This window comes from Lagenorhynchus albirostris, chromosome 11 (assembly GCF_949774975.1).
Source record: "Lagenorhynchus albirostris chromosome 11, mLagAlb1.1, whole genome shotgun sequence".
Classification (NCBI taxonomy): Eukaryota; Metazoa; Chordata; class Mammalia; order Artiodactyla; family Delphinidae; genus Lagenorhynchus; species Lagenorhynchus albirostris.
In genome coordinates, this window is record NC_083105.1 from 83,735,584 (window position 1) to 83,762,578 (window position 26,995).

A 26,995-nucleotide genomic window follows, 5' to 3' on the forward strand; every position below is an offset into this window, starting at 1 on the left:
TCCGGGAGGATCCCACATGCCGCTGAGCGGCTGGGCCCATAAGCCATGGCCGCTGGGCCTGCGCGTCCAGGGCCTGTGCTCCGCAGTGGGAGGGGCCGCAGCGGTGACAGGCCTGCGTACCGCAAAAAAAAAAAAAAAAAATGTAGAGGCCAAATGATGTGATTTTCCTCAAATTTTCTTACGTCCACTTTAAAACTTCTCTAAACCTTCATTTGTTCTCTTTTCTTTCTTTCCTCAGTGGGAGAAATGTCCCTGTCCCCTTCCTAAGCTTTTTTTCTCCACCTGTGTTCCCATACCACCCCATTCCACTTTTTCTGGAACATTGTCTCTTAGACTATCCCCAATCTCATATCTCATGTTGAAGGAAATAGTGTTTTTCTCTGAGTCCAGTATTTATACACTCAAAGTAGAAAATTTGGAAGATACAGAAAGGAACAAAGATGAATGCAAAAACCACCTACAATTTCATACAACAGAGAAAGCCACTCTTGATTTCTAATTTTTTAAAAAAATTTCTCTTGCTACTGCTCCCTCCCCTCAGCCTGAAAACATGTTCCATTCTCTTATTTCTTCTCTTGGTTTTCCTGTTTCAGTTAGTGGTATTACATTTTTAATCCTATTATCTTTTATTCAGGCAAGGTAGACCATAGGGAATCATCTCTGAGGCTTCACTTTCCTCAATTCAACATAAAATTCTGCTGATAATATCATACTGATTCCTTACTTGTGTCAGGCACATTGCTAAGTACATTAGCTGCGTTTTCCCTATCAATCTTTCACTGCACTGCATTATTCTTGTTTCATATGTAAGAAAAAAGAAACTTTGGGGCTCACAGCTAAGTGATAAAGTCACAGTTTGAACTCTAGCCTGTTTATTTCCAAAGCTGGTGTCTTGATGTCTTTTCAGTTTGTCCTGTCCTGTCTTTTTCCACTGCTGTTGCTCGAGCTCACATCATCACAGTGGAAGCTCTGTTAGCAGATCCCCAATTAGCCAAATCCCCTCATTAACAGCCCTTTCCGATCCTCTTTCACACTCATCACTGGAGACTAGTAGGAGATTGTCTGCTGCACTAAACTTTCCTGCTCCCATCAATTTAGTTGTATGTTTACCAAGAAACAGTTGTATCTTGTTCACAAGCCAGTCAATGCAGTTGTACTTTTCAATATGTTACAGCATTTAATTAAATATTATGTAAACCAATGAAACCTGAGTGTGAAAGAGAGCTGTTCCTATGCAAACTAAGTTGTAATTCTTTGGGAAGACTTGGTGAGACTGAGTGGCTGAAAATATTATAATTCAAATAAGTATGAGAAAGGTGAACCAAACATGATTGGGAAAAGTTTGTAAACATGTCTTTAAGATTCTGCACTCTGCTCTTTGCTGCAATTTAGAGAAATGGAAACATGAATGTGACTCACGTAAGAAAAATGATACATTTCCAATTAGCAAACTTATACTCAGAGGAAGGGCCTTGGCACTCTATTATACAATTGCTGGATGAGTGTACTCATATATGTCTTAGGTTGAAAATATAATCTCTGAGGAAAGTGTATATATCTTTTCTTAATTCCCTACTTGTTAAAGCAAATGACTGATCAAATTCAGTCCCTGACTTCATTTAATGGGAGACCTTCCACCGTATCTCCCATTATCTCCCGAATAGTAACAGCACGTTTTATCTGATCCCCTAGTCTTCAGTCATCATTTTCTCCATTCAGTTAACAAATATTTCTAGGAGCCTACTAATTACCACCATTACCTTCTTAAAACTCAGATCTAAGCCTCTCACTCCTCTACTCACAATAACTCAATGCCTTTCCATTGTCTACATAATGAAGCTAAAATTACTTAGCAGAATATTAAAGACCGGCAGGGATCTGATTTCCACCCCCCTTTTTAGCTTCGGCTTCTTAACACAGCACTTCACCACGTCCTTTAACCTCATCACTCACACCCTGGCTGTTGCCCAAACACATGACACCTTTCAGCATTCATCCTGAGAGAGGCTGGGGTGAACTTCATATTTGCATTCCTCATCAATTTACTCATTATAGAAAATAGTATTTGATGGTGAGAAATATATTGTTCATAGAAATTACATATTACAGAAAATGCTGAAAGCATCTGAATCCATTTTGCTGAATACACTTCAAGTTGTAAAGTCAAGAGTATTGCACAATTATAGTCTGGGGGTGGAGGTGGGGGAGGGTTAACTTGTCTTGAAATAAGCAGTTTAGATTTCCCTTATACATAAGATAATTCAGTAAAGGTTAAAAAGTCTGCATAGAAATGATGACTTGACTTTCCTTATCCAGTTGTCCAGTCAGGAAAAATATCTAGTTCCTAGGTGACAAATATCAATGGACGGCTGTCATGACTGTCCTCCATCTTTTGTCCCTCTCATTCACATTCTTTCCCTGGGAGTCTTACTCCTGTGGGCTGTCTCGGCTGCCACTACTGCAGAGAACTCTGTAAGTGTCCATCTCAGATAGGGCACCTCTGTCAGTTCCACTCTTCTCTTTCCCATTGCCGTTGTGTATCTTCCATGGCAAAACACCATCCAACACACCAGAGTTTAAAATAGAACTTTCCCGGGACTTCCCTGGTGGCGCAGTGGTTAAGAATCTGCCTGCCAATGCAGGGGACACGGGTTTCAGGCCTCGTCCGGGAAGATCCCACATCCCGCAGAGCAACTAAGCCTGTGCACCACAACTACTGAACCCGTGCTCTAGAGCGCACGAGCCATAACTACTGAAACCCCCGCGCCTAGAGCCCGTGCTCCACAACAAGAGAAGCCACCGCAGTGAGAAGCCCGCGCACCGCAACAAAGAGTAATCCCTGCTCGCGGCAACTAGAGAAAGGAAAGCCCGCGTGCAGCAACGAAGACCCAACGCAGCCAAAAATAAATAAATAAATTTAAAAAAAAATAAAATAAAATGGAACTTTCCCAGCAAACTCACTTTCCCCCACTTTCTGTCTGGGGGACCACCACCTCAAGGTTTTGGAGTGATCTCTTTTGCTCTGGGGGATCTGTTTTGCTCTTTGCTCTTCCTTAGGCCACTGTTGCCCATTATTTCTTCCTATAAAGGTTGAATGATTAAGGGCCTTGAAAACTGTAAGCATACTTGCCCCTTTACTGTCAAACTTCTTGAAATATTTGTCCACACTCGCTGTATTCAAGTTGTTACTTCCTGTTCACTTCTCAACCCAGTGTAATACGGCTTCTGCCCCCAAACTTATTACTGAAGCTGTTTGCATCAAGGTTGCCAATTACTGCCCTGGTGCTACATTTGATAGATGTGCCTCCGTTGTCAACCTAATTCCTTGTAGACTTTGATATTTAGACCACTTCTTCTACTAGAAATAAATCTTCCCCTCAGCTTCTGTGACCCTTCTTTATCTCACAGGCTACTTCATCATATTGTTCTTTTTAGGCTCCTTTCTCCTGCCTTTTAAAAAGTGTGTCTGGGGCTTCCCTAGTGGCGCAGTGGTTAAGAGTCTGCCTGCCGATGCAGGGGATGCGGGTTCGTGCCCGGGTCCGGGAAGATCCCACATGCCGCAGAGCAGCTGGGCCTATGAGCCACGGCCACTGAGCCTGCACGTCCGGAGCCTGTGCTCTGCAACGGGAGAGGCCACAACAGTGAGAGGCCCGCGTACCACCAAAAAAAACAAAAAACAAAAAGTGTGTCTGTTCTTCAGAGTCCTGAGTCTTCTTGTCTCCTCCCTCTATGCCCTCCTGTAAGCAACCTCATCAATTTCCATGGCTTTCCTTACCACCTCTATGTCCACGACCACCAGCTCTGATTCTCCAGCCCCATTCATCACCTGAGCTCTCAAGATGCGCTTATCTAGCTGCCTCTCGAATATTCCACATACACATCGACTTCAACCTGCCTGGGACTGAATTTACAAAAATGCAAGCAAATACTCCTTTCTCTCTTTTTTTTTCCCTAGCGAATGGTACCACTGATCATCCAGTTACTCAAGCCTGAAACAAAGATACCAGTCTTGACTTCTCTTTCTTCTTTATTCCCAAATCAATATCAAGGTTGTCAATTCTACTTTTGAAATATTTCTTAAATTCCACCACTTTTTCCATCCTTTCTGCACTGTTATGGTTCAACCCACGATGATATCTCCCATCGATTTCTGCAGCAGTCTCTAAACGGGTTCCCTGCCTCCATGCTGGCCCCTCTCGAATCTGTTCTACAGGCTGCAGCAAAATTCCTCTTTCTAAGCATGCAAATTTAATCACATGGCTTCCCAACTCTCCTGTTCATGTGTCTCCACACTGCCCTCGACATTAATTCTAATCTCTCTCACATGGTTTAAAGGGCCCTTTAGCGATCACGCCTGCTCACCGCTGAAGCTCCATCTTTTGCTACCCACCCATTCCTTCTGCGGTGCTTCTCTAAGTTCCCAGACTGTGTCAGTTCTCTACCTGTGGACTCCGGCCATCCCCATGAACCTGCTCCTCTCTAATCAGCCTCTCCTCTCTGCTTATGATCTCTGCACCCTCCCCCCTGCAATGTATTCATCCAACGTACTTTTTGAACAATAACTATGCACCAGGCATCGTTCCCCATGCCTAGACCACAGCAGGGAGCAAAGCGGGCACATCACTGAGTTCACGAGGCTCAGAGTCCACTGGACACTCAGATAAACCAACTTAGGCCATTGCAGTCCTTTGAAATAAGAGGGGACACCGGGAGCTCCAAGAGCCCCGATGAGGGCATCTCACTCAGGCTGGGAGCAGGAAGCTTCCTAAGGGCGGTGTTATTTAGTGTTAGACCTGAGACAACATAGAAAGGTAAGAAGCCAGGGAGTTTGTGAAAGACCTCAAAATGCAAATCTTTCTTATGTCTTCTGCCTTTTCTTCTCCCTTCTCACTCCTCTAACTCTTGTCCCTCTCCACATCCCACTACCTCCATTGTTTAAATAAACACTTTTTTCCTTCACTTGTGGCAGCCGTTTTTCATGCAGACATTCCCAGCTCTTCAGCAAACCCACCAGCTCCCTTTCTTCAAGTCTCTCCTCAAGGCAAAAATGAGGAAGCCTCATCCCTTTATTGAAGCCCCATCATCCATCTCTTGGACAAAGCTATCAGCTAACTTATAGCTAACGAAGGGCATGTCCAGATGTTCTCTTTTTATCCTTCTGCTGTACACGTTTTTCCAATAGTGCATTTGTCTGATCATATTTCCTAATTGTCTACAATGTCAAATTGTCTATAAGAAATGGGCAACCCATGATCTCCCCTCCAAAATAATACAGCACAGATCAGGTTAAGAAGCCTTCTCTCAGAGCCTTGAGATTCCTGTCAGACCTCAGGCTCACCACAATAGCCTGGTGGTAAGCTTTCTAGACTTTCTTGAGTGATAGTTATACCTCACACATAGGAAAAATTAATGATCAGCTAACCCCACAAATCTCTCAACCTTCTACTTTTAAAGGGTCATATCATATCATGTTAAAAAGAATTAGGCCCCTTAGGGCTTGTCATTTTACATAGTCCCTCCATTCAAGAATGGTTCCCATTTTAAATCTAAAATATGGCACAAACGAACCTATCTACAAAACAGAAACAGACTCATAGACATAGAGAACAGACTTGTGGGCAAGTGGTGGGCAGGAGGGAGAGGGATGGACTGGGAGTTTGGGGTTGGTAGATGCAAACTATTACATTTAGAATGGATAAACAACCAGGTCCTACTGTATAGCACAGGGAACTATATCCAATCTCCTGTGATAAACCATAATGGAAAAGAATATAAAAAAAGAATGTCTATATGTGTATAACTGAGTCATTTTGCTGTACAGCATTAATTAACACAGCATTGTAAATCAACTATACTCCAATAAAAATATACATATAAAAAAGAATCGTTCCCATTTTAAAAGATTTTAATAAGATGAGAAATATACTAGGATAACTTTGCAGTCTCCCCACCTCCCACCCTCTCCCAGGGTAAAGAAGAGGGTGGCCTTACCTGTGATTGGTCAGTGGCTGCAGGTGACTCTGCCTTGCATCAGGAATGTCATTGTTTTCCTCACTCACTACAGCCTGAAGATGTGGCAACAGGGCTGGTGCTGATATATAGAAGGAAGCTAATCATTTCATTCTTTTGTTGGAACATTTTCCTACCCACTTGCAAATAAACTTCCCTTTCCTTTAACAGCTTCTCTCTGAAGACACCAACAATAGCACTTGCATGAGAAGAGCTGCGGTCGGAGCCCAGGAGGAGACAACGGAAGGCTGGGACCAGGGGTCTGGGCTAGAGGTCAGTGTCCACTGGCTTCTGGCTAACTGGCTACCAGTCTCTCCAAAGGGAGCTCTTAACAGAGGCAGATGGAGACTTCCATTTAATTCCATGTGGTATAAAAAAATGTAATTGTTTCACCCATAAAGGCAGTCATGTTTCTATAACAATGGCTTCATTCAGGGCTCTCGAGAGTCATTATTGCCAGTTCTTTTGGGGACTTTATGAGCAACCATTTTCTAGGTCTGAAGCAAAAGAAGAATCAGAACACAAGGCTCTCTTTTTCCATTTTTGTTTTCAAAATAAAAAGAGACATCACCTGAGTGCTTTAATCATGAGCACCTTTGTGATGACACTGGAAGTGGGGTGGGGGGGTGCTCTATGCATCTCTGACCTGTAAAGTCTTAACACTTTAATCACTTCTGATGCCCTTTCACAGAGAAATTAACAGGTCAATAAAGACAAGTCATAGAAGGGGCAGGTAATAAACCAAGATGTGGATACTGTTACATACCATATGGCAACTCTTGATAATACAGAATGGCTGGAAATTTCAAGAAAAGGCTCATCCATTCTGAGAGAGATTCTCTAACATTTCCAGTATACATTTGGAAATTTAAGAGCAGAGCTGCCGTATATGGGATCTGATCAGAGGGGTGAGTAGGGCTGAAATCAGACAGGTTCCTTGGCCAGCAAGCCTTACACCCTGACTTCCTCTAATTCATATATATGGGCTAGTGGAAGCTCTGTTTCAGAGAGTAGATAATAGAAAATTAACAAATAATCTAAATATTCAATAGTAAGATACTGGTTGAAAAATAAATATAAAATCATTGGGACTTCCCTGGTGGCACAGTGGTTAAGAATCCGCCTGCCAATGCAGGGGACATGGGTTTGATCCCTGGTCCGGGAAGATCCCACATGCCGCGGAGCAACTAAGCCCGTGAGCCACAACTACTGAACCCATGCACTACAACTACTGAAGCCCACGTGCCTAGAGCCCATGCTCCACAACAAGAGAAGCTACAATGAGCTACAAAAGCTGCAATGAGAAGCCCACACACCACAATGCTCGCAGCAACTAGAGAAAGCCCGCTTGCAGCAATGAAGACCCAACACAACCAAAAATAAATTTTAAAAAATCATTAAACAAAATCATTAAAGCAATGGTATATATGAATATAACTACATGGAAAAGCAGGTTAAAAATAGAATATAATATATAACCCCATTTTTGTGAAAGAAATATATGTAAATACACAGAAATACAAACATATACTATATATGTATACAGTCATAAAGTCTATGTATTTATCTATTCAGGAAGAAAAATTGGAAGACACACCAAAATGTTGACTGCAGTTGTCTTCATCTGGTAAGTTTTTGCGAGACGTGACTTTTTTCTTCTGCTGAAGAAAGTGTACTAACTCTGTGTGTGTGTGTGTGTGTGTGTGTGTGTGTGAGAGAGAGAGAGAGAGAGAGAGAGATGGTTATTTTTTATGTGATTAAAAAAAGTTAAAACCCCAAATAATGGATTGGGGCTTAAAAAATAACAACTAATAATATCAATAGTTACTTTAAAAGAGATAATTGTGAACTAGAAACCTGAAATAGTGTTTAAAACTACCTGGGCAAGTTAAAAAGAAAGTCTAAATGGTCTGAGGACAAAGTATTATTGACTGTTTGATTTGTCAGTTTTCCAACTGTAATAACTGTGGCTTTATGACAACATTTTCATAAGGCAAAAAATAGCTGTTAAAGTGAATCATCAGTTTAGAAAGGTAATTATAAAGTAATTCCACCTCTGATATTGATTGCATTCAACAATTCCATTCAGAAGGGTAATGTTATATTCCCTTTAAGCCATTTGTTACTACAACATTCAAAGAGATATAGTGTATAAAGGAATTATATATTTTGGACTCTGCATTAGTTTTATTAGGAAAATGGGGGAAAGGAGGTGTGTTTAGATGTGGCTTCCTTTCCCTGACTTCTCCCTTTGGAAGAATTGCATTCTGGTTAATCCCTGAGGTAAGAGTCTCAGGCTAATATTTATCAACACATATTAGAGTGTCTACCAGGCATCATATTGGTACATTTAACATTCACACCAACCCTGTAAGATAGGTATTTACCATTTAAGAGACCAAGGCTCAGAGGAATTTCCTAACTTCCCTGTGGTCACACAGCCAGTAAGGTGGTGGTCCCAAGATTCATACTCAAGACTTTCTGACACCAAAGACTCTGCTCTTTCCAATTAGGCCACAGTTATAACAGCCCATGGTGATAGATGGCATTGTTTTTTAATATTATTCAATCTCCCCTTTTCTGTAAGAAGATTATACATCCTGCCCCATCACCTTTGGTCCTGGTTGTGTGGCCTGCTTTGGCCATTGGAGTGTGAGCAGATGTGATGAACACTACATACTTTAAGAGGCATCATGGGCTTTTGTGATCTCACTTGCTCTTTTCCCTCTGTCATATGAATGTCCCAAATATGGAAGCTCCTTCAATATGGGTCCCGGAATGTGAAGACTCGTGGAGCAGAGCTGAGCAGGGTCTCAGCAGCTGCCAACACAAAGCCGCCAAAATGTGAACAAATGTGCGTTCGTTTTCTATTGTTGCAAACAAATTACCACAAACTTAGCACCTTAAAACCACAATGTATCATCTCACAGCTTCTGTAGGTCAGATGTGTGGGCATGGGGCTATCGGATACCGTGCTCAGCGTCTCACTGGGCCGAGATCAAGGTGTCAGCTGCTGTTCTCACTGGGGTTTGGAGTTCTCTTCCGAGCTCACTGGTCATTGACAGAACTTATTTCCTTGTGGTTGTAGGACTGAGGTCCTCTTGCTGGCTGTGGGCCAGGGGTTGCTCTCAGTTCCTAGGGGCTGTTCTCAGGTCTTTTCAGTGTGTCATCTTTCATCCTCAAGCCAGTAATGGCACTCTGAATCTCCCTCCTGTCAAGTCTCTGACCAGAAGACACTGCTTTTAAAGGGTTCATGGAATTAGGTTAGGTCCACCCAGATAATCTCCTTACCTTCAAGTCAGCTGATTCATAAAGAGGAGGTCCCAAGGAAGCCAGCAGGGCCAGAGCCTGTGCAGCTGCCAGCTCCGTAAGGGGGTCTGGTGTGGTGCTCCTGGGGACCCTGGATGGTGTGGGAAGGAGCTGGGCAGGAAGGGCCAGCGTCAGGACAGAGGAACACGCAGGGGCTGGACCTGGAGGGCGGGGAGCCCAGCACAATCTGCACAATCCCTTTTCCATGTAAGGTAACACATCACAGGAGTAACACCAAGGGATGGAGACCATGGGGGCCTTCTTAGAATTCTGCATAGCACAAAGAGAACTGTGTGGAAAGCCACAGAGACTTTGGAAGATTGATTTTTACTGCACCAAAACTGACTAATGCAACTGGCTACCTGAAATTGTATGTCTGTGTATATAGAAAAAGGCACATGTACGGACACCAAGGGGGGAAAGCAGCGGCGGGTGGTGGTGGTGGTGTGCTGAATTGGGCGATTGGGATTGACATGTATACACTGATATGTATAAAATGATGACTAATAAAAAAAAAAGATGTTAAAAAACAAATAAAAAGAAAAGGGCACAATTCATAACGGGCAGCTCAATGAATTTTCACAAAATGACCACACCTGTACAACCACCACCCAGATTAAACAAATAAACTAAAACAAACAAATAGACAAAACGCAGAAAATTATTAACAACACAGAAACCCCTTTCCATTTCCCAGCCCCTAAGATAACCACGATCCTATCTTCTAACACCATAGATTATTTTTGCCTGCTTTTGAAATCTTACAAATGGGTTCTATTAATACTGCCTTCCATTAATACTGTATCTATGAATTTCACTCCTTTTTTTGCATGCAGTTTTATTTCCCTTCCTGTATAATATTCCATTATGTGGATATTCCACAGTTTTCCGTTCTACTGTTGTTGATAGGCACTTGGTTAGTCCCCCTTCCTTCCTTTCTTCCTTCCTTCCTTCCTTTTTTCTTTCTTTCTTGCTTTTCTTTCTCTCTCTTTCTTTCAGATGCCTTTATATCTTCGATCTAACCTTCCCTCTCCCTAAAAAGGAGGGAACCCAATTTCCTAATGTCAATAACTTTCAAAGTTAATGTTTAAGAAACCCTCTCTGAAAGATTATTTGGAAAATCCCAACGAATGGATTCAGACCAAGAACGTAGGGAACTGAAGCAGGGGTAAAAAACAAGATATGATTTCATACCCTTGGCTTATCTCAGGGCAGAAACTGCTTGGACGAGACCAAGGTCATTTCAGCCATCACTCTGTGTGGAGCCGCGCAGCGTAGTGGGAAATGGAGTAGGCCTGAGGCACCATTTAGGGCTCTGAATTGGTTCCTTCTTCTAGCTGATAACATTGGCAAGTCACTACCTCTCTGAGCTTCATTCCCTCCATCTGTCATGGAGGCAGTGGTAACCTTCCATTGAGATGTTTGGTTGCTTCTAACACTTCTACCCCTTATTTGGAAAGCAACAACACATTTTGCCCCAGCCCCAGTGCACCATCTGTTCTCTGGTCTTCTCTGCCTTGCTTGTGCCCCAGAAAACTGGCCTCTGTAGACTGCATCACCTGGTTCTCTTATTGATTTGCTTCGAACCGGGTTCAGCCAATGGAAGGCACTGGCAAGACATTGGAGGGAAAACAGGGAAAGAGGTTGGATTATTCCCCTGCACACACACAGCTCCCTCCCTGCCTCACTGTTGTTCAGGGGTAGCTGCATTCCTCCCAGGCCACAGCTCTAGTGACCACTTGTCTCCAGACACCTTTGTCCCTCTTCTACTTTTTTTAAAAATTTAAAAAAAAATTTTTTTAAGATGTGCCACATATTTTATTTTTTAATTAATTTTTATTGGAGTATAGTTGATTTATGATGTTAGTGTTAGTTTCTGCTGTACAGAAAAGTGAATCAGTTATACATATACATATATCCACTCTTTTTTAGATTCTTTTCCCATACAGGTCATTACAGAGTATTGGGTAGAGTTCCCTGTGCTATACAGTAGGTCCTTATTAGTTATCTATTTTATATAGTAGTGTGTATATGTCAATCCCAGTCTCCCAATTTATCCCTCCCCCTTCTTCCCCCCACCCAGTAACCATAAGATTGTTTACTACATCTGTGACTCTATTTCTGTTTTGTAAATAAGTTCATTTGTACCATTGTTTTAGATTCCACATATAAGTGATATCATATGATATTTGTCTTTCTCTGTCTGACTTACTTCACTCAGTATGACAATCTCTAGGTCCATCCATGTTGCTGCAAATGGCATTATTTAATTCTTTTTAATGGTCGAGTAATATTCCACTGTATATACATACCACATCTTCTTTATCCATTCCTCTTTCGACGGACATTTAGGTTGCTTCCATGTCCTGGCTAATGTAAATAGTGCTGCAGTGAACATTGGGGTGCGTGTATCTTTTCAAATTATGGTTTTCTCTGTATATATGCCCAGGAGTGGGATTGCTGGATCATATGGTAGCTCTATTTTTAGTTTTTTAGTCCCTCTTCTACTTTAAACTTAAAGGTGATCATTATTTCTCATTCATTGGCAATCCACCATCCCTTGTTTTCTCAACCCAGTCCCTATCTCTGTAAATAGTCTCTTTATTACACTGTCTTCAGGCTTAAGCCATTTGAAGTGGATCAGCCTTTCCTGCAATGCCCCTGATACTAGAGGAGGGAGCCTAATCATATTGTCAAACATGATGGGGAACCGGAAACAGTATCAAAAGCTGGAGGCCTACTATGGAGAACAGTATGGAGGTTCCTTACAAAACTAAAAGTAGAACTACCATATGACCCAGCAATCCCACTACTGGGCATATACCCTGAGAAAACCATAATTCCAAAAGAGTCATGTACCAAAATGTTCATTGCAGCTCTATTTACAATAGCCAGGACATGGAAGCAACCTAAGTGCCCATCATCGGATGAATGGATAAAGAAGATGTGGCACATATATACAATGGAATATTACTCAGCCATAAAAAGACACGAAATTGAGTTATTTGTAGTGAGGTGGATGGACCTAGAGTCTGTCATACAGAGTGAAGTAAGTCAGAAAGAGAAAAACAAATACCATATGCTAACACATATGTATGGAATCTAAAAAAATAAAAAGAAATGGCTCCGATGAACCTAAGGGCAGGAAAGGAATAAAGACGCAGACCTAGAGAACGGACTTGAGGACACGGGGAGGGGGAAGGGTAAGCTGGGACGAAGTGAGAGAGTGGCATGGACATATATACACTACCAAGTGTAAAACAGATAGCTAGTGGGAAGCAGCCGCATAGCACAGGGAGATCAGCTCAGTGATTTGTGACCACCTAGAGGGGTGGGATAGGGAGGGTGGGAGGGAGAGGCAAGAGGGAGGAGATATGGGGATATATGTATATGTATAGCTGATTCACTTTGTTAAAAAGCAGAAACTAACACACCATTGTAAAGCAATTATACTCCAATAAAGATGTTAAAAAAGAAAAGAAAAGAAAAAAGCTGGAGGCCAAAGAAAACCATGGATTTAAAGAACCAGAGAGATGAGATGGAGAAATGATGAATCATAGTAGAGTCATGTGAGCAGTTTCTCTGCTAAGTTCTTTACATGCATGGCATTTAAACTTCACAATAACCCTATGAGTTAATATAATTACCTAATCTAGAGGTGAGGAAACTATGCCTTAGAGTGGTTAAGTAATTTGTTGAGATCACTCTTTAGTAACTGACAGAGCTAAGATTTGAATCCAGGACCTTTTACCTCCCAAACCCCTGCTCTTAACTAGAACAGAAACTTACTTTCTATTGCAGAAACAAGAGCTGTGGTTGACTGCTAGCTTACATACTTTCAAGACTTAGCATGTGGCATGGCTATGTCTCAAAGACCCATATGGGACAGATAATTTGGAGATATTTAGCAAGTTTATATGAGTTTGGATGAATACAGAGTTGGAAGGTCACGATGGGAGCAGCTGGCATCTCTTCTCTGCGTCACTTTCCGCTCTCAAAGCTTTGGCAACTCCCCATTGACCCCCAAATAAAATCCAACCTCCTTTTCCTGTCCTTTAGGGTTCTCTGCAATCATACTATAGCTTCCCTTTGGGGATTATCTCCCACCCATCACACACTCAACTTGCTCTGATCAACCTGACTTGTTCTTTGTGGTTCACTTGTTTTTTCATGAAGTTGCCTTCTCTCTATTTTTCTCCTTTGAAATCCTCTTAAGCCTTTCTGTTCCACTTCAAAGCTACTTCCTCCAGACAGATCTTTTCTTATCACCTCCGCCACAAGTTACCACCCCTCCCTCTTCTGAACATTGACAGCTTTGTTTACACTACTTTCTCTGCTCATATCATATGCTGCTTGGACTTCTAGTTGCCTACATTCATCTATCTTAGACGTTAGGAGCTTAGAGGAGGAAAACAAAACCCCTGCCCCCAGGGTGGTAAGAACACAAAGAACTGTAAATACCAATGCCTCTGTATATTTGGGGACTTTACTTTAGGCAACTGATAAGAATGGGGCATGTAAAAGAGTAAATGTTCACATATAGTTGAGGGGATCCGGGAGGGTTTCTTGGATAAAAAGACATTTGTATGTACCTGGAACTCTGGTTGGGCTGTCCACCATCATAAGTCCGGGTAGGGCATTCTTTGGAGAGACAGAAGCCTAAGACAGCTTCAAAAATGTTGCTTTCATTGAGCATCCCAGTATCTCTGGTAATTAATGAAACTAGTAATAGTGTCTATCGTTTACTGAGTACTTAACACACGCCAGACATTGTGTTAAATGCTGTTTTTACCTTATTTTATCTAATTCTCGTAAGAGCCTCCCCATTTTACAAATGAGAAAACCAAGGCTTAAAGAGTTTTGGTAATTTGTCCAAAGTGGCCCACGTAGTCAGTGGCAGAGCTGAAACTTATATCTATATCTAACTGATTAGAAAGTCCAGAAGATGAAATATGAGGCCACATTGCCTTTCTTGTTACAACTTGATATAATATATATTCCTTCTTTATGCATCTACCACCAATATTCCAGAGAAAATTCAAACCCTCAAAGAGGTATATGGAGCCAACATAATCCTCATGTAATATTTATAAACTGACAAATTTTAAGGAATCTAGTTATTTACAATGGATGTCTGAGAGTTCTTTTTAAAAATAATATTTCAAAACAACGTTCCATTTATCTTCTATTATATTGGTGCATTAAAATTATGCCTCTTTAATCTTAGGTACAAAACAAATTCCAAAATGTCTTTTAGTGATATAGGTTTTCTCTTGAAATATTTTCTAAAAATAAAATATGGTCCCACAGTAATTATGTTAATCACCATTCAAATCATGGTCTCTATTTAAATTCAAAACTGTACCTAGTGACTTAAAAAAAAAATTGGTCTTTGATATTTTTATCAGGATAAAAAAATGTCCCAGTGCCTCCCAAATTTACAAATGACATTATAGGATATGGGCGAAATTTACCAAAAACAATGAGCTTCCATTTTCCAGATGCTCGAGCAATGAGCATTAACATTGGAGTTTCCTGGGCGCAAGTTATAAACTAGTACAAGCTGAAAAGAAAATGTCAGTATTTTTTGTTTCTTCTCATAAAACCTTTTTTTCCCAGATGTTATGAAATGTTTCTGTGCCCAGTGTGGGAACAGTGATGAATTTTCATATTAACAAAATATGACCGTGCATCAAGATGTTGACAATTATGTGACGTATAGTCTTCAACCCCAGGATGAATTGATGAGGCAGTCACCACATTGCAGTGTTAACAAAAGAGCACTGACGTAAGGTCAGCTTGAGGACAGATTGCTAGCAAAATCTGCTAAAAAAGTGAGAGAGAGAGAGAGAGGGAGGCTTCCAGGGGTAGATTATTTTCTTCCAATAGGCAGAAGGATGGCAGGTGTTCACAAGTGTGGTACCACCAATTAGGGTGCTCTTTCTCGGGCCTCTTGGTGGATGCCTTGCTTTGGTGCAGAGAAGCAGCTCTGGAGAACTACAGGAAATGTTAGCTTTAGTAGAGACCGCAGTGCTAAAGATTTGGGGGAAAAAAGTCACATCTGAAAGACATAAAGTTTGGAATTGTCGGGGCTTTGGTTCTGTTCAGAGCTAAAAGTAGCCGGAAACGAAAGGGCAATGGAAAATGGAGTCCTTGCAGTTTTATCCAATCGCTATTGGATGCCTGCATCAACATATGGACTTTTGGGCAATTAACAAACAGTTTTTCAGATCATATATTCTTGTAAGAAATGTAGAGGGCTGAAAACATCTCCCAGAATTACCACAATAGCCTATTGTTAGACTTGACAGAAATTCGACCATAAAATGGGCAAAAGTTTGATTTGTTTAAACTATTTTTCACTCCCTAGAAAATACCACCAGCATCATGAACATCAGTGTTCTGATAAATATAATGTATCTCACGGAACAAGACTTAGGGTGACCAACTATCCTGGCTTTTCTGGGACTGAGGAGTTTCCCCTGGATATGTGACTTTCAGTGCCTCTGAAACCACCACTAGCCTGGGGTAGTACCAGGCAAACATAGATGGTTGGTCAGCCAACAATAAGATCAAATGTTTCACTTTCTGTCTGATATGCTAAATTGATATGCAATTTAAAAGTGCTAAGAAAAACAAAAAACGGCTCTTTTGTTTTTAAGCCACTAACTTCTATTCCATTTTTTATATTACAGATTTGTTGGAAAACTAAATGATTTTTTTTAGAAATAAAATAATGCAATAAAATATTACCTTCTTTTATAAACTGAAGATTTTTTTTCATAGCTTATAAGGAGTGATTCAGTCATTTCATTACTTTAAAGCACGTGAAAGCTTTTGCTTTAAACATAGAACAAATAAATAAACCAACCCCAAAACACGAAATGCTATGACTCCTGAAAACTAATACACTGAAAGAGAAGATACAGGGATATGGGCAAGAGCTATTGCATTGGTGATGCCCGTGATTCTGACTAGGGCTTTGACCTGTGATGTGTTGAAAAGAAGGGCTCAAAGAAGCTGAGAAGCAGCGTTGTATTTGGGGATACAGCAGGTAGCTGCACATATGGATTGATGAAAGGAAATGATGGGAAGGGTTGAGCTGCTCAATGCCACTTCCTCATGCTTGGGCCTCCTTGACAGAGGACAAGCTGCAACTGAAGTGGGAAGAATAGGGGGATAGAACCTAGAAATGCACACCAAGACCTGAAGATCATCCTTTTTTTTGTTTGTACTTAAGAGCAGGGCTTCAGGCAATTCTATTTATTGCATTAGAATTTAATAATAGCTGAATGGTTTTAAAAATACATTTCAGAAGGAACATTGCACGTTTGTGATTCATGCTAATTTAAAATATAAGGTGTTCTATTTTCATTCCTTGCTTTTATATTGTGCTAATTGTACCTAAATGGAAAATGTTTATCTTTTATCAAATGAATGGAGCTGGATACAAAGCAAGATGGCAATCGTGGTTTCGATTTCTTTTAAAGGGCATATTTTACATACACCAAGAAAAATTAAGTAAATTAAATGTTATTAGTGTAAGTTATTTCCAGGTTGGAAAAATAGCAAATTTTAATTTTATTTTGTATTATTTCCCATTTCTCTAAAATGAATGTGCATTATTTTTAGAGTAGAACTAATAGTCTCTCAGTAAACATTCTTCTTCAAGAAAAATGAAACATTTTGATTACTTTCATTTTCTCTATTAGAGAAAGTGATAAATTAATAAGCATTTCTTGACTATTGCATACAAATAAAGAAGAAGGCATGATCAATACCCTCAAAAAGTGTAAAATATATCAGGAAAGGCAGACTGAACCTGAAAAAAGAAAATCATAAATATTAGGTTGTGATAATAAAAGTCAATGTTATTCAAGGTCATTCATTAAAAAAGCAATTTTAGTATTATTTTGTGCTGTGTACTACATCATACATATATTGGAAAAAAAATCACTGATTATTAGAATCTGCCTGCCTTTTAGAGTACAAAATATGTTCCAGAAAGTGCCCCCTTGCAAAAGCTTTATACATAATTTCCCAAAGCAGCATTTAGTCTAAAATAACCCAATTTGCCCCAAACATCGATGAATGCTCACCCTATCCATAATCACTTACAACTCTCCATTTGTCATTCATCTCACTAATAGGTGTCTGTGTTGAATCTCCTTATTTATAGAGTCAATGGAAAACCAAACCAAATGTAAAAGGAGAAGAGTTTGCAGAACTTTAAAATCATCTTTGGATTCTAATTGGATCTACTTTGATTACAATTCTAATCATCTGAGTCAGTCATTTTCATTTTGAGCCGAGATAGATCACCCATAATGTGATACTTCTCTTTATTCATCTGTAAAATGGAAATAAAGCTGATCACATAGAATGAAGGTGATGCTATATCTTCCACTTGCTGAGAAAAATTACCTTCTCTAAAAAAGTCTTTGTGGGAAAATTAAACATCAAAACAATCATAATGATTGGCCACTAAGTTTTTAAAGGATAAGATAGTCTTTTTTTTCTCTGCACCCAAATAAATGGAAACATTAAAAACAAGAGACTGTTCCCTAATTAGAAGAACCGAAAATAGTTTTTCACCTTCCCTAAGAAATCAAGCTTGTTATTGTTACTATGCCAACAGGTTGTCAGTTGAAGACTAGAGTTTCTCTGGTCTGCCTGATTATTGAGCAGAAGGAAATAGAACATTTTATTAGTATTATTTTTATTTTAAAATAAAAAATCAATGCCTTTATGCTCTCGAATGGTTGGAATACAGGTACAGTAATAAGAACTATACTGCAAAACAAATTTGGGCACTAAATAAGGGAGCTAGGCTCAAAGCACATAGTATGCCATCTGTGACCTGCTGGTAGCTGGGCAGTGATCTCTTGGTTGTCCTGACTGGACTCTGAGTCCCTTCACTTGGCCTTGTTGCCCTCTCCCTGGTGGGAAATACTGGGTCAGTAATAACGTGTGGATGAAAATCCATTCCCTCACCAATCAACAAGTACTTATTGAGTGCATACTACATACCAGGTACTATTTCAGTACCTGACACAGTGTTTGAATAAATGGACAAAATTACTACCTGGACTCACATTCTTGTGGTGGAAACAGGCCAAAACCAAACAGGTTAAACCCATAAATAATATCAGATAGTAATAGCAGCTATGAAGAAATATAAAGCATATTAAGTATTAGGAAGATTTTTGAAAGAAGAGGGAAATCCTGAAAAACTAAAAGCTTCAAGAAAACCATAATATTTTAATTTACCTATAACTAGGCCTGATAGATGTAGATTACATATGCATATACCAGTACCTCAGCCATTTTCTTTAAATGAATATAGATTGAATAGGACCCTCTATGTGTCAGGTACTCAGATCATTGCTGGGAAAAGTGAGACATGGACTCAGATCTAGAGCTTAAAATATTCAAGGCCCTAATACTTCTAATGCAATCCCCAAATTTGAGACCTCCAATTCTTTTAGGACTCTATATTTTGTCCCTCTCTTGAGTAAATTCCTTAAAGTTTTCCAAGTATGCTTTATTGCTCTAAAAAATGCCTTTGGGATATTTTCATGTAGTTTCTTACAGAAAAAAGAAGGTTCAACTTTTCACTGTCTAGCTTACAATTTTACATAGAAAGTTCTTTTGTGGAACTCACGACTTTGGGAGGTAGTAATGGAAGAAGATATAAGTGAATTTTGAAAGAATTTGAACAGTTTTATGAATGGCAGATCCATTCCTAGCAACTAAGAAAACCTGAAAGATTTGGAGTGTGCATTCTTCTAAGGAGCCTATAAAACAGAGGTTGCACTGTGGGATGAAGAGAATTGGGAACGGCATACAGTTAGGAAGGAAAACCAAGCCCTCCCTTCCCTGCTGAGGTTATGCTGGCAATAGATGACAGAGCTGCAGGAACACTGGACCACCCACTGTGTCAATTCCTGTGTTCTTTTCTGACTGTATTTATTCTTTATTGTCTCATAAAGAACCTTGCACTGACTTGGCGACTTTGCTGGACAACACGTAGGTGTTATATTTTTTTGCGGCCATAAAACAACTGCAGCGATTGAGGTAAGCGCACTTGATCTGCTTTTTTTCATGATCAACGTTGGGCATGGATAATAATTGTTTGCTTTCTTTACCTGGATTGAAGATCATATTCTGCAAATAATTCTAAGGTGCTTTATAAATTCTGTATACAGCCAAATAGAAATGTTTGTTTTACAACAATAGCCAGGGTTGAGCAAAACAGGGTGTTCACACCGAACTCTTGGGAAATCCTGACTCTAGAAACTTGCGCAGATACATTTCTAAGGGTTACAAGCTGTTCCCTTCCTCCTCTAAAGTTTTTTGTTTGTTTGTTTGGGTTTTTTGTTTGTTTTGTTTTGTTTCAAGTACTTGTTAATCTTCAGACCATCAGGGTCATGCCCTATTGTCCTTGAGTTAATCTTGCTCTCCCGGATTGGAACACGACTGTATTGTGTCAGGTGCCTTTGAGGAAGAACCTCACCAAGCTGAATAGTTGACAGAGTTGAGACCTACAGCATTTCTGATGAAACCTTAGGGAAAAACTATTCACATAGGAGCTTGTCGGGCTCTGAGCCCTGTGCCCAGACCTCTCTTTTCCACTCGCAATCCTCCACGTACCCCCATTAATTCTCTTCACACAGAGGCATTGTGGTCCTTTCCAATTCAGAGAACATTGCAATAGGAGAACCATTAGCAGGAGTTCTGGGTGGTGGAACATGGTGTTTCAGCCCATTTCTTCTGACAGTACAGCCTGTACCAGAGGAGGGCAGTGGCAGTCCTTTGGAAGATCCTGCCAGTTGGTTAATTAGTGGCAGAACCCACATGTGCACAGGGGATATTATGACATTTTCCCTCTGAAAGATTATTTCTATTCACATTCTAAATTCTGAAACATTGAAGTCAAAATGTTAATAAGCTAATGAGCCTATCATTTTTTTTCAGATTTGGAAACTGATTTTATTATATTGTAGAATTAACACATTCTCCTTTTCCTTCTACATTAATTAACTTATTTTGAAATGTACAGACTGTGGAGATTGTGTAAGCTGTAATTTACACCATCTCAGCATTGCCCTGGGCTTGCTTCAGGTTTACAGCATTGATCTGCCTCCTTCAAGTTTTCTTTGTTTTCCTTAATTTCCAGCCATGCCTGGATATGGGCTCTTCTGCCTTTCTTTTTTATTGATTCACTTCCACAATCCAGACCAAGGCTCAGCTGTTTCCTTTAGCTGCCATTTAGTCCTCAGAAGAGCAAGGCTCTACGTTGACTTTTGAAATACTTGTCCGCCTTCAGTACTTCACCAGTTTATATTATTTTGGTCAGGTCATCATGACATACTGCATCATTTCTTAAGTTGTTTTCTTACATCCCTGTCTGTAAATCTATTTGATTAGATATAAGTGGCAGAGTCACTTTGGCCTTACATTTGAATAAAATCTGCTCTCTCGCAAGCTGTGTGTGTGTGATGAAGGCTGGTGGTGGGGTGATGGGGTGAAGAAGAAAAGCTGGGGAGAAAACATTCTTATGCCTGTGGTATCAGCAGCTTCTCCCAATCCAAGGAAGGATTTGAAATATACCCTCAACACCCTTGCCCTTCGATTCCTGAAAGACTCTGGAATCGAGTTGGGCAATCTCCCGTTGAGAGAGATTGCCGGAAAATAGGGAGGTTCCCCAGAAATTGCTTACAGAGCAGCCTGGGTTTCTCTCCAAATGTAGGCAGTCTTGGGCTGATTGGCAAAAAAAGTAAAGAGATTTCTGGAAGTAGGAATTTGCTCTGGTAATGCCCCACACCTGTCCAGGCTGTTTTTTATTTTATTTTAAATTTCAGGCTATTCGAAATGGTTAATTTTTCAAAACTCCTCTGGAACCTGTATCATGTGGGGAGGAGGGAAATAATGGGCGAGAGAGGGATGATATAGACGTTCAAATATGATTGACTGAAAATGTATGGAAGTGAGCAGGTCAAGCTCTTTCTTTTCATTGATGGTGAATGATCTGTACACAGTGGGCACTCAGAAAACATTTAATTTAAAAATATTTAATGTTTATCGCTTATCAAAAAAACTTTTGGTGGGGATAAAAATATATATAAGCTAAAATGTTTTAAAGTAACTTCCAGAACTCTGTAAAGCAACCATCAGGCAGAGGTGGACTCACCAGCACTCAGCAAGACCCAAGCAAGGGATGGAATGAGGAAGACAGGAAAATCCTGCTTAGCACGTTCTTCAGGGGCCACTGCCTGGGCAGTGAACTGGCATCTCCCATGTTCCACCCTCATTCGGTTTCATGACCCCAGGCTTTGAAGGGTCACCTTGAAAAATGATCTCAGCCCCAGATGCCATGGTCACTGACCTGGCATGACCTCTCCCACATCTGTGTAGGCCGCTGAGCTGAGGAAGTTTTCACACTCCCGGATCCCAGTAACTCTGTGGGTGTCCCTGTCCTGGTTAGGATCTTCTCGTAGGCTCTTGTCCTTGCTGACCCACGCCTAACAGGAAGCATGAAATCGGGCAGAAGCTATTTGCCTCTGTACGCAGCAGATGAGGTCTGGAGTTAGTCTTGCAGATGTAGACAAGAGATCCAGAAATCTAGGGGTAATCACTATGTGACCTGTGCCATACCAGGCCCTTCTGTATGTCTGCGTTTATGCCTTGGACTTCCATTGAACATGGAAGTGCCTGATGTCCCTTCTTACCCTCAGCTCGGCTGGCTAGCTGGGACACACCACCCTGCCTCACTTTTTTTTTTTTAATTTTTTTTAAATTTTTTGTGGTACGTGGGCCTCTCACTGTTGTGGCCTCTCCCGTTGCGGAGCACAGGCTCCGGACGCGCAGGCTCAGCGGCCATGGCTCACGGGCCCAGCCGTTCCGCGGCATGTGGGATCTTCCCGGACCGGGGCACGAACTCATGTCCCCTGCATCGGCAGGCGGACTCTCAACCACTGCGCCACCAGGGAAGCCCCTGGCTCACTTTTACTCAGCCCTGTTGCATTGTCTCCAGTCTTTCAACGGACTGATCGCATGGCTCCACTATGAATGCATGGGTCCCACTTCCCGGAGTCCTGCTTCGCATCGTTCTGGTGCTCCTCTGGGTACCTACCTAGGCTGGACTAGAACTTGACGTGGCCACACTCACTTTTGACTGCATATTCGGGCTACTGGCTATTTTCTGGGAGGTCAGAGCCATAGCTGGGTCAGTTTTCAGGATTGTAGTTCTTGTTTCCTCTTCTTGTCTACTGGCATTTGCCACCGAGGTCCCAGCATACATTCATGCATCTGTGTGCAGGGTAAGAGAACACGCCCTTCTTTTCTGCCTGTTAGAGCTGTTATCTGACACATTGTCCAGCCCTCATGCTGCCCCGAGCTGGCTGTAGTACTCGCCAGTCCTCTCCAAGCAGGCTGGCCCCGTGGTCCTGATGCTCCTACTTCCTCTCCTGTAACTAGTTATGTCCTGGAGGGACAGAAGGTCCTTTCAAGTCATTATTGTTCTTAGTGATTCTTTGACTTTACCAGTCAGCATCCTGGTTTATTCCATCATCTTCACATAACCAGGCGAATCTGGCGAAGCTGCATCAATTTATTGTGTTCAGTAAATGTTTGTTGCCAAGATTTGCCCAATTATGGTGTGCCTTGTAAGTTGTGCTCTCTCTAAGAAACTCAATGAAAATGAACTGAGCTAAGACAAACAAATTGGGTGATAGTAAATGGCTTTAAAATGGGTTTATGAAAAATATCAACAGAGAGTTCCTTTATATAGTTTTCTGGCGCATTCCTAACTACTGACAGAGATAGAGAGACAGAGAAACAGTGTCAAGAACATTACTGATAGACAGTTAAGCAGACAGAAAGGCAAAGTATATTTAAATCAATAGGACTTGATTTCCGAAGTTTTATTCAGTCACAGTTAGTCAGTAAGAGCAGATTAAAGAAAAGCTACATTAGAGACTAATTTGTGTATCACAGATGAAAATTTCTATATTCTCCTTAAACCTCCAACTCCATGTCCTCTTAACGCTGGAATAAAAGTAAGCCACTGTCAATCTCATCCTCCATTTCTTTTTTTTTTTTAATTAAAATAAAAAAAATAGAAGTATAGTTTTTTTACAATATTATATTAATTTCAGATATACAGCATAGTGATTCAGTATTTTTACAGCTCATACTCCATTAAAAGTTATTACAAGATAACAGCCGTAATTCCCTGTGCTATATCCTCATTGCTTGTCTATCTTATATATAATAGTTAGTGTTTCTTAATCCCCTACCCCTAATTTGCCCCTCCCCACTTCCCTCTCCCATTTGGTAAGCATTTAGTTTGCTTTCTACATCTCTGAGACTGTTTCTGTTTGGCACATACATTTATTTGTATTATTTTTAGATTCCATATGTAAGCGATATCACACAGTATTATATACACTGACTCCTCAGCCTTTTTCTCTGGGATGCAGTGTGGTGAAAAGGGGGGATGAATATGGGTTTGGGGCCTAAAAGTCTGTATGTGTCACTTGTTAGCGGAATGGCATATAACTAGATAAATTACTTATCTAGGCATAAAATAAATAGATAATCTGTTGAAGGCATCTGTAAAATGAGGACTACCATGTATCATTGGGACCTTTTAATGACCAAATGATGAAATTTCTGTAACAGAACTTGCAGGGTGTCCAGCTCAACACATAGCAGTTTCTTATCCCTTCTTTCTTCCCTTTTCCTAGTTTCTCCCAAAGGAAGGGAAGAGCATCTCCAAGGCTGTCAAGCCTCTTGTGCTGACCTATTGCCCCAGCTCTCCCATCCACAGTGGGCTCCCTCACACATCTGCTCCCATCCCCCGTTATAAAGCATGCTATCTCCCTCTCCCCAGGTACTTTCTCTTCTGCCTTCGATGGGTTCTTGAAAATAAATTCTACCTATATTTTTTTCTTAATTTCTGATGATTTTCTTCTTTTCAAAGCCAAAATACTAAAATGAGTGGTGTGTTTTCACCACCAATTTTCTCACTACATGTCATCTCCTTAATTCTTAATGGCTTGCACAGACTTTTAAGTCCCTCTAGAAGGAAATTTCCAGAGTCTGGAATGCTGTCCTTCTGGCTTGGTGGGATTACGAGTAACTTTGAAGTGTCATCCATGCTCATCAGATGATAGGAGTATTTTTGCTTGTATAAAGCGTTAAATACATTAGAAGTATTGTATTGAAAAGGCTGCCTTGGAGAATAAAAGAAGATACAAGGATTTCAGGTCATAAAATTTGAAAATTATGTAATCTTACATTTTCATCAGCACTAAAAAATTGTGTTTTTGAAGCAGGATATAATCACTAAATTGGCCGATATAATATCCTATAGGAAATGAACTTTAGATATATATGAACAAGAAAGACAGAAGGAAAGAAAGAGAGAAAGAAGGAAAAAACAAAGGAAGGAAGAAAGCGAATTGTGTTAGTGTCCCTTTAAGAAACATCTGTTATTATTTTGACCCGTTTTGCATAGACTGAAACCTTTCCAGAAGCATCATACATTATACATTTGGTAAATTACAGCACTTTTACCTAATTGCTCCTTTAGGAGCTAATGACCCCATTTGCTGCTTTGTCTAAGACACCTGATGCAATCAACACAGAAAGGGTGTGCTCAGTTTCATACACGGCCTAGAAAATTTGCATTTAGTTCAAAATTAAGTGCAATTTCAAAGTGTCTTTTTTAAAAAAAATCTAATCAATCTAGTACACTGTAGGCATTGCTGAAACAACACATTCGCTAAAATTTGGGAAGGTGACTTTGGTGAATGGATTTTTATCTTTAAATAGGCTCAGCTTGCTGTATATGCAAAATGACTACTTGTGCAGAATCAACCATGGAAATTCACTGAACATGCCCTTTGCTCTCATAACATTAAAAATCACAGCTTAACCTGAAGGACCTCATTTAGTTAAGAAATCAGTGTGTGATTTATACAGGTACCATGTAGAAACCGTATCATGGGTCTATGCCCAGCGTGCTTTTCTGTTATAATTATTATTTGTAGAGGTCGATTTGTGGTTTGGATTGTCTTTTATTTTTGAATGAATACTTGATTTCTTGGCCAATAAAAGTGTAAGCGTCGTATAGTTTAAAAATAACTGTCTGTAAAAAGATGAATAGTATAGTTCAAAACTATTTCTCTATTCACAGAATCTGAGAATTGTAGAGCTGGAAGAGACCTAAAAAAATAATATATTCCAATGCCCTTATTAGACAAGCATGCAAAGAGAGGCCCATGAGAGACCAAGTGACTTGCCAAGGTCTGTTTCTCCCTGCAAACTTGTGACCAAATTAGGATAAGAACCTAGTTTATGAGATACTTGTTTCCACGGAAAATACACACTTATGAAGGGACTTTTAAAGAATTTAAAAATCACTTTATCCAACTCATGATAATATAATGCAAAAGTAAACAGACTTATGTTGGAAAACCATTATTCTAATTAGCTGGTGTTTTTGTATGTATAGAGTATCCTTTTCCAACTGAATTTTGTATTGTCACATTTCTTTTAAGTGAAAATGAGTAATTCAGTAATTCTTGTCATCTGGAGTCTCAGAGACTAAGGATTTAATTAGTTCCACTGATAGAAAAAAAATGTCTTAGGCAAGTGTGGTGTATGAAAATTATAATGAGAAAGTTTACCTACATACTATAATCACCTACAAGTATTCGCCATTTATATATAAATATAGCCAGTGGATTGCTAGTTTTGCTAATTACAGACACTATTTATCTATTCATTATATTATCTACTAGTTTAACCTAGCTTTGGTGGTTATTTATAACTGAAAATAATGAAAGTGGTAGAGTTGAATATAGACTATATTTTAATTCTAACTTTTCACTCACATCAGTCTGTATTACAGTATACAGTGTTTTATAGTATAACAACTCAGAGGATTTGCTTATGGTGATATTTCTCTGAAATGTGTTTTCTTGCTGCATATTTTTAGTCTACTTTTTCCTCCTATAATAATCAAAGCCAGGGAGTATTGAAAAACCAGACCTTTGGGTTAACACACATGGGTAGCTGACACCATCAGTCTTAACACAGGTGCCTCTCTAAAGGGTTTCAATAAAATCGCAAGTTACAAAAAAAAAAAAAGAAGAAATCCTGGGGCCAGGTTGGGTACTGGCAGTCCAACAACAGGAAAGCAGAAGACCATTTAAAAGTAGACTAGGGCTTCCCTGGTGGCGCAGTGGTTGGGAGTCTGCCTGCTGATGCAGGGGACACGGGTTCGTGCCCCGGTCCGGGAAGATCCCACGTGCCGCGGAGCGGCTGGGCCTGTGAGCCATGGCCGCTGAGCCTGTGCGTCCGGAGCCTGTGCTCCACAACGGGAGAAGCCACAGCAGTGAGAGGCCCGCGTACCGCAAAAAAAAAAAAAAAAAAAAAAAAGGTAGACTAGATCCTATAAACCAAGATGAATTGAGGAAGATAGAACGATCAAATGACAAATTAGGGGCAAATGAGAGATCAGAGGGAGCTGAGAGGCAGGTAAAGGCTAGGATGGTTTCTGAGCCTATTTACAAACACTGAACTCTAATTGCCACAGACTCTCCGGGAATAACTGACCTGCTCTTGCTGAGCTGGGATAGGTCTGCCACCACACACCAGCTAGACC

General features: G+C 40.4%; 1 protein-coding gene across 1 annotated transcript in view; it reads left to right on the forward strand.

Moving 5' to 3' along the window:
• LMNTD1 (lamin tail domain containing 1) overlaps positions 1-26,995 on the forward strand; it is a 442,963-nt gene that overhangs the window by 294,662 nt on the left and 121,306 nt on the right. Inside the window, exons 8-9 of the mRNA XM_060166722.1 lie at positions 6,181-6,282; positions 7,585-7,636. The gene's annotated coding sequence lies outside the window, so the exon portion shown is untranslated. The remainder of the gene's footprint in view (positions 1-6,180; positions 6,283-7,584; positions 7,637-26,995) is intronic.